Raw genomic sequence first — 13,534 nt, forward strand, 5'->3', positions numbered from 1 at the left:
ATTATACTTCTTAAATAATAAAAATATTTATGAATTTTTATTTATTCATTTATGAATCTTTAAGGTTTCTGAAGCACTTTAAAAATATTATCTCATCTGATCCTCAAAACAACCTTTCAAGGAAGGTGCTATTATTTTCCTTGTTTTACAGATAAGGAAACAGAGACACAAGGTCATGGAGTTAGTAAGATTTTGAGGCTGAATTTAGATTCAGTTTTTCCTGACTTCAAGTCAAGTGCTCTATCCACTGAATCTTGTAGCTGGCAATTGGTGCCTCAGCTTCTAAGGAGAGTAAGCTCCAGTTTAGCACAATGTCTACGTAGTATATAATGTCAAAATGTGCCAGATGCAAATCTTCCTCTCAGCTACGCCTGGCTGCTGCTGATCACTCCTCAAGATATTCATTTAGAGACTGACCCTAAATTACCTCAATTTCTCAACTACCAGAATTCTAGATAGCTTACTTTCCTGAACATTTGAAACTCACAAGATCATAAGCCTGAACCTCCCCTAAAATGAAAGAATAAATGCTGAAACAGGAAAATAACTGAGGTCAATATTCACTGGACCACATACTGACCTTGGAGGCAGAGGGCCCAATGCTTCTCCCCACTTAGAACATTGTCTTCCCAGAATGTAATTACCAAAGAAATCAAACCAAGAACAAAGGTCCAACGAAAAGAGAAAAACTGAGGCTCACTATAGAGTTTGGAAGGGTACTTCACTGCCCCTACCCCAAGTTCTAGTTACTTATGCACTTACAATCCAAGAGATATTGTATAATAGTTAATATTATAATATTAATAATAATATAGTATTAATAAATAGTTAATAGAATGGAACCATTTACAGAATATCAACACATGTTCCAAGGTCTCTCCAACGCACTTGTATTACATATTTTCACAGCTCTCTGAGGTACATGATACCCATCAGCTTTCACATGAGGAATTGTATCAATCAAGCACAATGATACACTTTCTATAAGCTTTCGTAAGAAACTACTCAACTTACAATTCACACATTTACATATATATGGGGGAAGTATTGTGATCTACAATGATGGTTCTAGATCTTCCCTAAAGACTTTTTCTTGGGGGAAGAGGAGAGGATATTTAGAAAGTAGAGGACGTGGATTGCTCAATATTTGTTCATGCAAAGAACCAGATGAAGAAATTGAAAGGATAATGCTTGCCTCATTGGCACCAAGTCTGGTGATGTGAACCAACGTTCTGCTTGTGTCCCAAGGAGTTTGTACTAAAAATTCTCTAGTAAATTGTTGTCTAATTATGTTGCAAACATCTTTTTCCTCTGTGATAAGTTCGTGCATGTTTTAAAAATTATGGTTTTGTTATTGTAGCAGTTAGAAACTGTCATGAACATGTGCACAATGGTTTTTGTGTTCATGAAGTGATTAAAACTATCTTTGAACAATTTTAAGTGAAATATATTCTTGCAGTTTTTCAACTTGTCATCAATTTGTTTCCCAAACTACCACAAAGGCTTGATATTCCAGACAGATTAATAAAGAGTGGTCAGAATCACGTGGATACTCTTCTTTGAATTCTGTACACTGCACCTAGGTAATTCACTCATTCCCATCTGTTACCCTATAATCAGATTTTATCAGCTATGCAATTGCTGATCAAGATGTTCCAAATCTTTCCATTCTTGAAGCAAAAATTTCAGGCTACTTGAAAATCATAATTGCTAAGCATACACATTACAAGTCATTTTGAACCCATCATGCACCATATAAACTTTCTATAGAAATGAACCTCATATTTCCTCTCATTGCAGGATTAAGACAATTTACCAATTTAAACTTATCATCTGCCTGTGTTACTATTCTCTCTGGGGCATGATCAAATAAATTGGTTGGAAACTCTAGTCAGTCTTTCAGTGCAATTTTGTGTGAGTATAGCTGGTGTGCTAATATTAAAAAAATAGAAAGTCAAAACTGAAGGGTTTTTTTTCCTTTATAAAGGTTATTTTGTATGTAAATGTTATTAAAATAAATGTATGAACTTTAAGTACATTTATAATTTAATGCAGTGCTTATCAATGAAAAATAGAAAAGTAAATAAATATATCACAACTAGCTATTTACTTTCAGTGATTTGTTAAGTAGCTAAATATCATTTTAAAATGAATTTCCATCTAAGCAAGGGACTTATAAAATTCTTCTATAACTCTCCACCACATATTTGTGGGGGTAAGCATTTTTCTTTTAATTGTGTTTTAAATCAAAATGCAGAAATAAATGGTAAAGGACCACATTTATGACTGATTAGTGCTGATTGCAATAATGGGAGTTAAAAATTTTTCCCACCCATTGATAGGCCTCAGATGGGGCTATGGAGGGAGGCTTGATTGAGGGAGGTTTGTTTTGTATGAGGTCCCACACCTTTTGGCGATTACTGGTGAGGCACTGGGTCATGAAGGGTCATGTTCTCTGGTTCTGAAAAAAATATATACTTTGAGGTGAGGTTTTGCTTTGGGGCTTACTTTTTGGAGGAAGGTTGGTGGGCCACATGAGACTCTGGGAAACTTCTAAGGAGCCGAGCCCTGTCAGTCCCCAGCTTTGAAAACCCAGATGTTGGCGATTCTCTCTCTGGTAATATTATATATATTGCTTGTGGTCAGACAGCTGGAAGCCCTGCCTGTTGGTCTTTCTGTTTGTAATTTCTGCTTGTATATTCTCTGAAGTTCAGGATGCTGACTTTTTCCCTGCACTAAGTGAATGACATATGTGCTTGATTAAGTAGATTGTTGACCCCTCAAAAGTTGCATTCTTTTTAGAAAAGAAGATCTAATAACCTGTACAGCAGGCACTCTTGTGCATGCTGGGGACCTTGCTGATACAATTACAAATCTTTTTTTAATCAGAGTTAAGTTTCTATATGATTATTATATTCGGTTAAAGATCTCTCAAGTTTTAATAATTTCATTAAAATGTTACATTCAGCAAAATTTGTAAAATAAATTTAATGTGAAATCTTATAAAGAGTAGCAAGCATGTGAGATCTTTCTGGATTACTTTTAATTCTTTTAGAATGTATGTAAAATGTACACTTATTTTATAGTTAGTTTTATAATTATATATTTATAATTTTCATAATTATAGGTACAATAAAATTTTCCATTTTATAATTATAATTATATAACGTAAATCTTAATTGGAAGATTTTGGGGACAAAAGTCAACATCATAGTTACTTTAAACATTTAATAACAAATCTAAAAGAATATTATGCATAGTATATTAAATACCGTGGAGGTCCTCAACATATTTTTGTTGTTATTGGAAAGGATTCAAGGAACCAAAATTATTAAGAATCACTTCTGTAATCCATCCTCTACAATGATGGTAAAATGATTTTCCTAACGTACAGATCAATCTATGCCACCTCACTATTCAATAAACTCTTTATTACCTCTAGGATTTTGATATGTAATACTCCATGCAACTGGAACCCACACTACCCTTCTTATTGTTATTTCCCTCCACTCACTCTATTCCAGTTACACAGACTTTCTTGCCACTCCTTGACACACAACACTCCATCTGTACCTCAGTGCTTTTGTACTGGATGTCCACTATTCCTGGAATGTATTCCTTCTTCATTTTCAACTCTTGCACTTCTTTGTTTCTTTTAAGACTCAGTTCAAGTGCTACCTTGTACATGAGATCTTTCCTATTCCCCCCATTTAATAATGCTTTCTTCTAGTCACCCCTCAAATTCTTTGCGTCTACTTTGTATGTATTTTGTATATGCCTATAAATGTGCAATTTGTTTCTTCCACTGAAATATAAGTTTTTTTGAAGCAAGAGTGATACTTCATTTTTGTTTTTGCATCACCACTGCCTTGCATACTACCTGGCACAAAATAGGTCTTTAATAAGTTCTTGTTGATAGATTAATTCCCTGGATCAGAACCAGAATGGAAAGAGAGGGCAGAGAGCATGATCAGCAGGACTGTAGTTATACTCTGGTCCACCTGAGGTGAAAGAGGGCAGCATCATTGAATGCCATTTCAACTCTGAAAGTTTATTTTCTTGAGATGCAGGAGAGGAAAGTCAAGTGGTAAGTAAATTTTCACTGCCCATAATTAAGCCTGTTTCAATAATGTGGATAAAATTGCACTAGACTGGAAGGGAGAAGGCCTATATTCTTGTACTACATTGGGGGTTCTGTTTTTTGTTTTTCTGTAAGTTTCCTTTCAGCTCTGTTAAGAGGCTATTAAATAATCTTGATGTATTTTGCTAGTTTAGAGGCTTTAGATTCTATGGTGTCTCTTATCGGTTTTTGTCCATGCTTCTGGCTCCTATGCTCCTGTGGGACTCGGAATCTTCAACTGGGATTTTTGAGTTACACTGCAGTGTTGAAGTAACTGGTCCCTTTTTGTAGAATTTGATGTGGTCATGTTTTTCTGCTCTGCATTTTAGCTTTATCTCCATAATGTGATGCATTTAAGTAGATCCTAGAATCTTGTCTGTAGAGACCAATTTGAGAAGTTTATGTCCTGCTTTATTGATAGGATTTCACTGTGAACACTTTGTTCTTAGCCACTTAGAGGAACCTGTTCATTTAAAAATATTTTAAAGTTCATTCATTTTAACTTGAAGTTTCATGGTGATGAGAATATTTCTTCCAAATGCTGCCAGTTCTTGGATTTTCTAGGGCTAATTATCCTGTTCAGTGGCATAACTTATGCAAGATTCACCGTCATTGCTCCTCTGACCCCTTCCTCTAGAAAAGAACAGAAAGTGCCATGGCTCACTTAGGAAGTGCCTAATTGCCTTCTGGGATAGTATGACCTGTGTAATTAGCACTTAAGGCACATCAAACTATGTAAGTTAAAGACAACACCTTGAGTTAGATTAAGAGGAAAGCCACTGAAGCAACGGTATGCCATATTCTTTACCTCATACCCTGATACAGATAAATGACAATTCTGGTCTTAGAGAACATTTAGAGAATCACGGAATAGTGGAATTTCCAAGCTGGAAGGGACCTCAGCCAGCAACCAGCCTAAGAATTAACTGAAAAATAATTCCACTAAAATATAGTTGAAGAGTTATCATTCCTTCATTCTCTACTTGAATATCTCCAGTGAGGGGAAACTCACTACTTCCCAAGTCAGCACATTTCACTTTTGGATAACTGTTATGATTGGCAAGTTTATATTAATCATAAATCTACCTCTTTCCATGTGATTTCTCAGATTTCTACTCTATTCAATTCAATTCATTAACCATATATTTGACATCTAATTATGTACAAAGAATCCTGCAATGCATATTTGAAATTATGGTTTTTTTTTTTTGGTCCAGACCTGTCCTGAGATTTTATCAGTGTGGGGAACTCTTGTTATGGAAATTCTTTCCAATGATTTCAAATGAAAATCTCTTGATTCATCTATAACACAGTCTTAATGAGTTGTTTGAGAGACCGAGATGTCATGTGACTTCTTGTTGGTCACTCAGCTGGTATGTCAGAATTAAACTAGAACCAACTTTTTTGACTCCCAGGTCACCCAACTCTTTGTATCATTAGAATCCCTATATATTATGGAGTTTCTCAGGTATTAGAGATACAAAGATGAAAATGAGATAGATCTGTTCTTAAGGAGCTTATATTCTATTGGGGATAGGAATATATAGTATGTGTTCAAGTGAGTATAGTAAAAGATCCATTGAAGAGCAAATGTGGTGTTCTGAGAAGACTTCCCAGAGGAAGTGACTTGTGACTTAAGCATAGAAGGGCAACAGGCGTTCTGAGAGGTGTAGAAGAGGAGGGAATATATGTCAGTAGTTGTTGCTGTCGCTGTTGTTGCTATGCAGTCATTTCAATCATGTCTGACTTTTTGTCACCCCATTTAGGGTTTTCTTAGCAGAAGTGCTAGAGTGTTTTGCAATTTTCTTCTCCAGCTTATTTTACAGATGAAGAGCTGAGGCAACCAGAGTAAAATGACTTGCCCAGGGTCACATGTGCTAGTAAGTGTCTGAGGCCAAATTTAAAATAAGGAAGATGTGTTTTCTTCCTTTTTTTTTTTTTTGAGGGGTTTACAATCACTTTAATCAAGCACATGTATCAGTCACTTAGTTCAGGGGAAAAAATCAGCATTCTGAACTTCAGAGAAAATACAGAGGAATCTAATCAACAGACAGGCTTCCAACTGTCTGACATGCATCACAGATTGACAGATACATACACAGTTACCACAGAGGGAAGCACCAACATCTGGGTTTTCAAAGCTGGAGGGCTGCTTGGTGGCTTCCCATAGCCTCATCTGGCCAAACAAACACTTCCAAAGAGTAAGCCCTCATACAATGTGTCTTCTTGACTTCAGGCCTCTTTTTAATAATAAGTTGTTTTTTATTCTCTCTATGTCTCTGTCTTCCTGTCTTTCATTCCTTTCTCCTTCAGTTTTTATTATTTACTTCCCTACCACTGATAAACACATTCAAATCTAACTCATCTTTAAGAAGCCCTCATTAGTCCCCACAGTCTCTATGAGATTTTATCCTATATTTCTTCTCCTTTCTCAACTCGTCTTAAATCCAAGCAATCTTCACTAATTATTTCCACTTCCTCTCCTTACTCACTTCTCAATCCTTTCAATCTAGTCCCAGATTTTTTATTCAAACTATTATTACAGAGATTACCAATGTTAACTTAATCGCCTAATCTGAGGATCTTTTCTTTTGTCCTTATCTGAATAGACCTCTTAGCAGTATGTCATACTGTTGATCACTGTCTTGTTCTGGATACTCTTTCTTCTCTGGCCTTTCATGACACTGTTCTTTCTTGTTCTCCTACTATCTATTCAACTGCTCCTTCTCAGTTCCATTTGCTAGTTCCTTTTCTATATCATTATCTATAACTACAAATATATTCTAAGATTCCATGGCACTTTTCTTTTCTCTCTCTCAATTTAATCCCCAAATCTCAGCAAATCCTATGAATTTAAAAATCGTCTCAATGAAAATGAGAAATGATAACATCTATGAAGACAGCTTTCAGATTTATGTAGCCTACTGTTTCTATATACTGCAGTTTCTGAACTCAGCACCACTGACTCAGCAGTAGCAGATATTTCAAACAAAATGTCCTATGGACATCCCACCATCATTAATTGAACACTGGTACTTCATCAACAGCTGCCTACTAGGTATTTCAAATATGATGTTCTACAACCATTCCATCAACATGTCAAAAACTATTTTTTTGCTCTAAAGCCATCACTCTTCTCAATATCCCTATTTCTAAAATATATAAAAGTATAATCACTTTTCAGATTACCTACTCTGAATAAATAACTCATGCCCTGCCTGACTCCTGGATCTCACTCACCCCATATATTTAATCAGTTGCCAAATTTCATCAGTTTTACCTCTACAACATCTCTTTCATCTGTCTCTTCTGCATTCACATATTCTCCACCCTAACTCAGGCACTCATCAGGACCAGAATTAATAGAAGGCTGATTGTTCTCCCTGCTTCAAGTCTCTTCCCATTCTAGCCCACCCTTTCTGACAAACTAGTTTTCCTAAAGCAGAAATCTGACCCTGTAACTAACCCCTACCGATTAAACACTAGTGGTTCCCATTACTTCTAAAATCAAATATAAACTCTTCAATAAAACACTTGGTAACTTGGTCCTGACCTATCCTTCCATTCTTGTTAAACAATACTGACCTTCATATATTCTGAAAAGAAATAAAATTAACCTTTTCCCTGTTCCCTGCCTTTTCGTTGGCTGTCCCCTGCACTTGGAGTGCACTCTTTCCTCACCAAAGTGCCCTCTTTTTGAATAACACTTCTCTGACCCCAAAGCTCTTAGTGCTTTCCCTTATTATTATGTTGTATTTTGCATTTACTTTTTTATCCACAAGTCTCCCTTCTAAAGAGAATAAGCTCCTTGAAGACAGAGACTGGTCCACTTTTATTTTTGTGCCCATAGTACCTAATACAATATCTGTTACAAAGTAGACACAATGAATAATTCTTAGTTATTTAACACGGACTTTTAAAAAAATCCTTGCCTCAACTCTTCTCTGGTCTCCTTCAAGACTCAACTCATCTTCTTCAAGAAGACTTTTCTGCCTCTCTCAAGTTGGTAATGTTTTTTGTTGTTTGTTGGTTTTTTTTTTTCAAATTACCTTGATCTCCTCTGTATATGCACTGTATAAACCTAGTTGTGTATCTGTCATCTGCGTTAGAAGGGATGATCCTTGAAGACAGGGCATTTTGTTTCAAGTGGAAAAGGAGATCAAGTGCCTTTTTTATATCTCTATAACTTAGCATAGTGTCTGGCATATACTAAGGATTTAAAATATGCTTGTTAACTTATAGACTTCATAGAATGCTTAATGCCCAGGTGATATAGTTTCTGAAGGGATAAGAATGAAGCAACACAAGTTTCAAAAAGGACATTAGGAAGAAGACAAAGGAGGAAAGCAAAAGCATAGGGGATGACAATAGAATGCTATGCTGTATTTGACTTCTTATACGTATGTATGTATATACATATATACACACACACATATATATATATGTATATATATAGTGTATTTATTTTTAGTTATCAGCATTCACTTCCATAAGATAGTGAGTTTTTAACTTTCTCCTCTCCCACTCCTCCCCCCTCCCAAAAACTGCATGCAATGTAATATAGGCTTTATTTATACATACATACTAAACCTATATTCACATTAGTCATAATGTAAAGGAGAATTAAAATTGATGGGAAGAACCACAAGAAAGAAGAAATAAAACAAAACAACATAAACAAAGGGGAGCAAATATGCTTCCATCTGCATTCAGACTCCAAAGTTCTTTCACTGAATGTGCATAGCATTTTCCATCATAAGTCTTTTGGATTTTTCTTAGATCCTTAAATTGCTGAGGAGAGCTGTCTATCAAAATGACTTGGGGTTTTGATGACATTGAAATGTTGTCTTCTCTTGCCAAGGTCAGATGCTGGGTCCTGACATAGTTGTTTTGATGTGGCATCATGTTGGGAAATGATCATTTCTGCTGACTCCTAGTTTCAAAACTCAATTACACTTATGCTTTCCAGACCCTGATCTGACTCCATTTCCTGTGTGGTTACAACATTACTACATCTAGCAACAGTGGCTTCCAGATCTCAATACACAATGCTATTTTGGAGGTAATAATTAATAATGATAAGTAAATTTTATATAGTACATCAAGGCTTGCAAAATGATTCACATAAGTTATTTCAGCTGATATAAATTTTGTTACATTTCCAGTTTCCCTGTAATATCCAGACTTGGAATGCCACTGATCTCAAAATATTCTACCCCTAGAGGACTGGTAAGAAATGAAATGGTTTGCTTGACATTCTGGTTGTTAAGAGTAGTAGATAATAATGTTTTCTCTTGATATCACAATTTTTTCTATTTTCTAAAACATAATTCTAGGACTAAAATGGATCTTAGAGGATATGTAATCAATCAGTGAATATTTATTAAGCATGTACTATGTGCTAGGCCCTGTCTAGCTTAGCACAGTACCTGAAAAATAATAGACACAATGAATATTTAATGGTTGACTGATTTTATTGACTGAGAGCTTCCTAATTTTGCAAGTGAGAAACTAAGGCCCATGGAGTTGAAGTGATTTACTGAAGACCACATTTCCTCAGCTTACTCATCTGAAAAATTATCATCATAATCATTATTATCAATATCCTACCTTCAAAAGAAACAACGTGTACAAAGCACTCACCAAGATAAAAATGCTATAAAAATGGAAGGTATTATTCAAGGAAAGTCAGTAAAATTTGTAGCATGTTAAGGAGATATAATTTTTAATGATCAGCTGATGATTATTGCTAAAATTGCTACTTATGTTTAATGTTGTTTTAAAATGAATTTTTTACAAAGGAACATTCATTCTTAATTTGGTCTTGTTATCTTATAAAGCAAATTTCTCATCACTTGCAATCATCTTTAATTTCTTATAATGTTCTTCCATTATTATTTTATATTCTTACAATAATTTCCTGAAAATACACTAACATTCTTTATGTGTCAGATTACAAAATAAGAACTGAATTAGGATGAAATATCAAAATACCTTAAATATTCATTATTTCATTAGTATAGTAATGGTCTCCACTCATGCAGATCTGATACCTTTTTTGAAGGTAATCTTCACGAATGCATGTTGCTAACAATACCATCACCTTGTGGCCAACTTGGCTTCTCCAAATGGAATTAGGCTTGATTCGGGACAAGAGACAATCTGTCACTGCATTTATATTTGAAGTCCTTTCAATTTGCTCTTAAGGTATATTGGTTTAGCATTCCAGTGACAAAGCAGTTAGCAAGCATTTATTAAGCACCAATTATATGCTAGCTACAGTACGAGCTTCTAAGGTTACAAAGACAAAAATGAAGTAATCCCTGCCCTCAGGAACCATAAATTTACTTGAGGGGTATAAACACAGTCTTCTTCATGTCATAATGATGCAACAAAAAAATAGAAAGTTGTTATGAAAAGTTATGTCTTTCATAGTCCTTCTGTTCAGAAACCCTTTCTACATACCTTTTTCTATCTCATTTGATCTTCCACAACAACTTTGTGAAATAAGAATAGCAAGTTTCATTATTCTATATAAAAATAAGGAAACCCCAGGCCCAGAATTATGAAATAACCTATGTAAGGTCACACTGCTAAGTGTCAGAGCTCAGTCTTGAACTTTTCTCCTGCCTTCTGATACAATATTTTGTCCACTTCATTATTGTTTTTTCTTCTTAGATAGTAAGTTCCATAAGACCAGAGACTGTCATTGTTAAGTTTTTCATCTACCTCAGCACTGTTCATGATGCGTAACACATAGTATATTCATAATAATGTCTCTTGAATAAATGTTATTGAATGAGTTCCATAACACTCTCCCCAGGATTTTTGTTTTATTGACATTTTCTAATAATACACAGTCACCTACTTGGTGACCTAACTGAACCAGAAGCTTTGGGGACTAAAAACAGTGGATTTCATCCAGCCCAGCTATTGTGCCATGTTTATGAGCTGGCATGCATCATTCTACCTTTAGGTGCACTGGGATGCATTTGGTTGCTTTACCAGATCCTCTTGGGGTTTTTGTTCCTCATTACATATCAGGACCTTTAATTCAAGAAGAGTCAGAACTTGGAAATCTTGCTTTTGATATCGTTAGCCAATATTACACTGTGAACTTCACATCCTTGGTCCCTCTGGTACTTCATTTTTATTATTTCCTGCAGTTTGAAGCTTCCATCTGGGGCAATTTTCCCTGGCCTTTTGCTCAATTTTCAATTTTCTGGGCCAATTTTCTACCTATCCCCTGACTATATGTTTGAAATATACTGAAGTCACTACCCTTCACTGTCACTATAAAACTTTGTTTTCATCTTCTGAAACTTCTGCTATATTACTTAGTGTTTTACATCCCTTTCCTGGGTAGATCACTTAGAAGAGAATCAAGTCATTTCCATAGCATCTTTAAAAGCCAAGCTACTTTTTGTGATTTTTCTTAAGTACTGTATAAAATAACTTCAACATTTATAACCTTTGAACTACCTGGTAAGATTCTAGATGTGAGAGTGAGGAAACCGTCATCAACCAGTTTCTATCTGAAGGATATTAGAAGAATATTGTAAGTCTCTCTGGTTCCTAATCTATCATATGAGAGAACTGGTAACCAACTCAATTCAAACCATGCATAGAGGATTTATTAAGTATATGCCATAACTAATGTATTATTCTAGACACTGGGAGTGCAGTGGCTATTTTAAAAAAATAACTTTTTCTCTCAAGTAGCTTAAACTCTGTTGCGTTATATATTATGTAAACAAAGAAGTTAATACAGGATAGTTTGACAAAGGAAAGAACGCTAACTGAGGAGATTAGGAAAGCCTTCCTATTTGAGATGTCATATTCAATGAGTCTTCAAGTAAGTAAAGGATTCTAAGAGGCAGAAATAAGAAAGATAGTTAATAATAGCTAACATTTATATAGCAGTTACTCTATGCCAAGCACTGTCCTGAGTGCTTTACAATTATTGTCTCTTTTGCTCCTCACAACAATTCTGGAAGGTAAGTGTTACTATCATCCCCATTTTACAGGAAACAAAATTGAGACAAACAGAATTTGTGACTTACTCAGGCTCACATAGTTAATAAGTGTCTGACACTGATTTGAACTCAGGTTTTCCTGACTTTTGGGCTAGCCCTCTATCCACTGTGCCACTGAGATGGCCCGTGAATTATAAAATAGTTCCATTCCATCCAAAGATATTGTCTGTGGAAATGCAACAAGATAGAAGGAAAGTTATGTTTGGAGGGATAATAAATGATTCAGGTAGACTAGGACATAGAGTGTATGAAAAAGTGTAATGTAAAATAAGGTTGTAAAGTTATACTTTGGGCAAGTTGTGATGGGTTCCCTGATGTAAAATTTATATTTATTCCTGGAGACAAAAATGAGTTGCTAAAAATTTTTTTAATTAAAGGGATGTTTAGTTAGACCTGGGATGCAGAATGATTATTTTAGCAATTCTATTCAGAAAAAAATTGGCAAAAGGGAATACTGGAAAGAGATAGCCTAATTTGAAGGCTGTTTTAATAGCCCAGACAAGAATTGATGAGTGACTGAATTATTGTGGTGGTCATGTCACTGGAAAGAAGGGGCATTTTTCTGAGAGATGCTATGGAGAATTGACAAAACATCACAATAAACTGGATATTATGGTGAAGGGAGAGTAGAAAGCTTGGGATTATTAGGAGATTGTAAACTAGGGTGATTTAAAGAATGCTGATCTCCTCAACAAAACAGGGAATTTAAAAGGAGAAGCAAGTTTAGGGGAGAGCTGAAGATTTTATTTTGGACATACTCATGAAACATCCAGTGCAAGTGTCCAATAGGTAGCTATTGATTCAAGACTGAAGGAAAAAATTAGGCCTGAGTAAGTAAAAATGGTAGTCAACTACTTAAAGATGATCATTAAACTCATAGAAATAAGTGAAATATCCAAGAATAAGAGAAAGGACCCAAATTATCATCCTAAGGTGACATCCATCCATTGTGAGGTGATGAGGCCATGATGATGAATTAAAGAACTTGAGAGAATAAATAAGGAAGTGAGTAGAACCAGAACCTTGTACACAGTATTAGCAACATTGATCAACTATGAACAACTTAACTTTTCTTAGCAATTCAATGATCCAAGACAATTCCAAAGGACTCATGATGAAAAATGATCTCTGCAGACAGAAAAATAGAACTTGTACAATCTGAATGTAGATTGAAGCATACTATTTTCATTTTCTTTATTTTTTGTGGTTCTTTTCATTTGGCTTCTTTCACAACATGACTAATATGGAAAATACTTGTCTTCAAGCCATGCTATGACAGGCCACTACACATAGACCTCTCTGCATATGTGGTACCCACTTTCTCTTTGCTACATGCATATTATCTTCTCTAGACTATAAGGAATAGTTTTGTTTTATT

The sequence above is a fragment of the Notamacropus eugenii genome, chromosome 1 (assembly GCF_028372415.1).
Source record: "Notamacropus eugenii isolate mMacEug1 chromosome 1, mMacEug1.pri_v2, whole genome shotgun sequence".
NCBI classification, from domain to species: Eukaryota; Metazoa; Chordata; class Mammalia; order Diprotodontia; family Macropodidae; genus Notamacropus; species Notamacropus eugenii.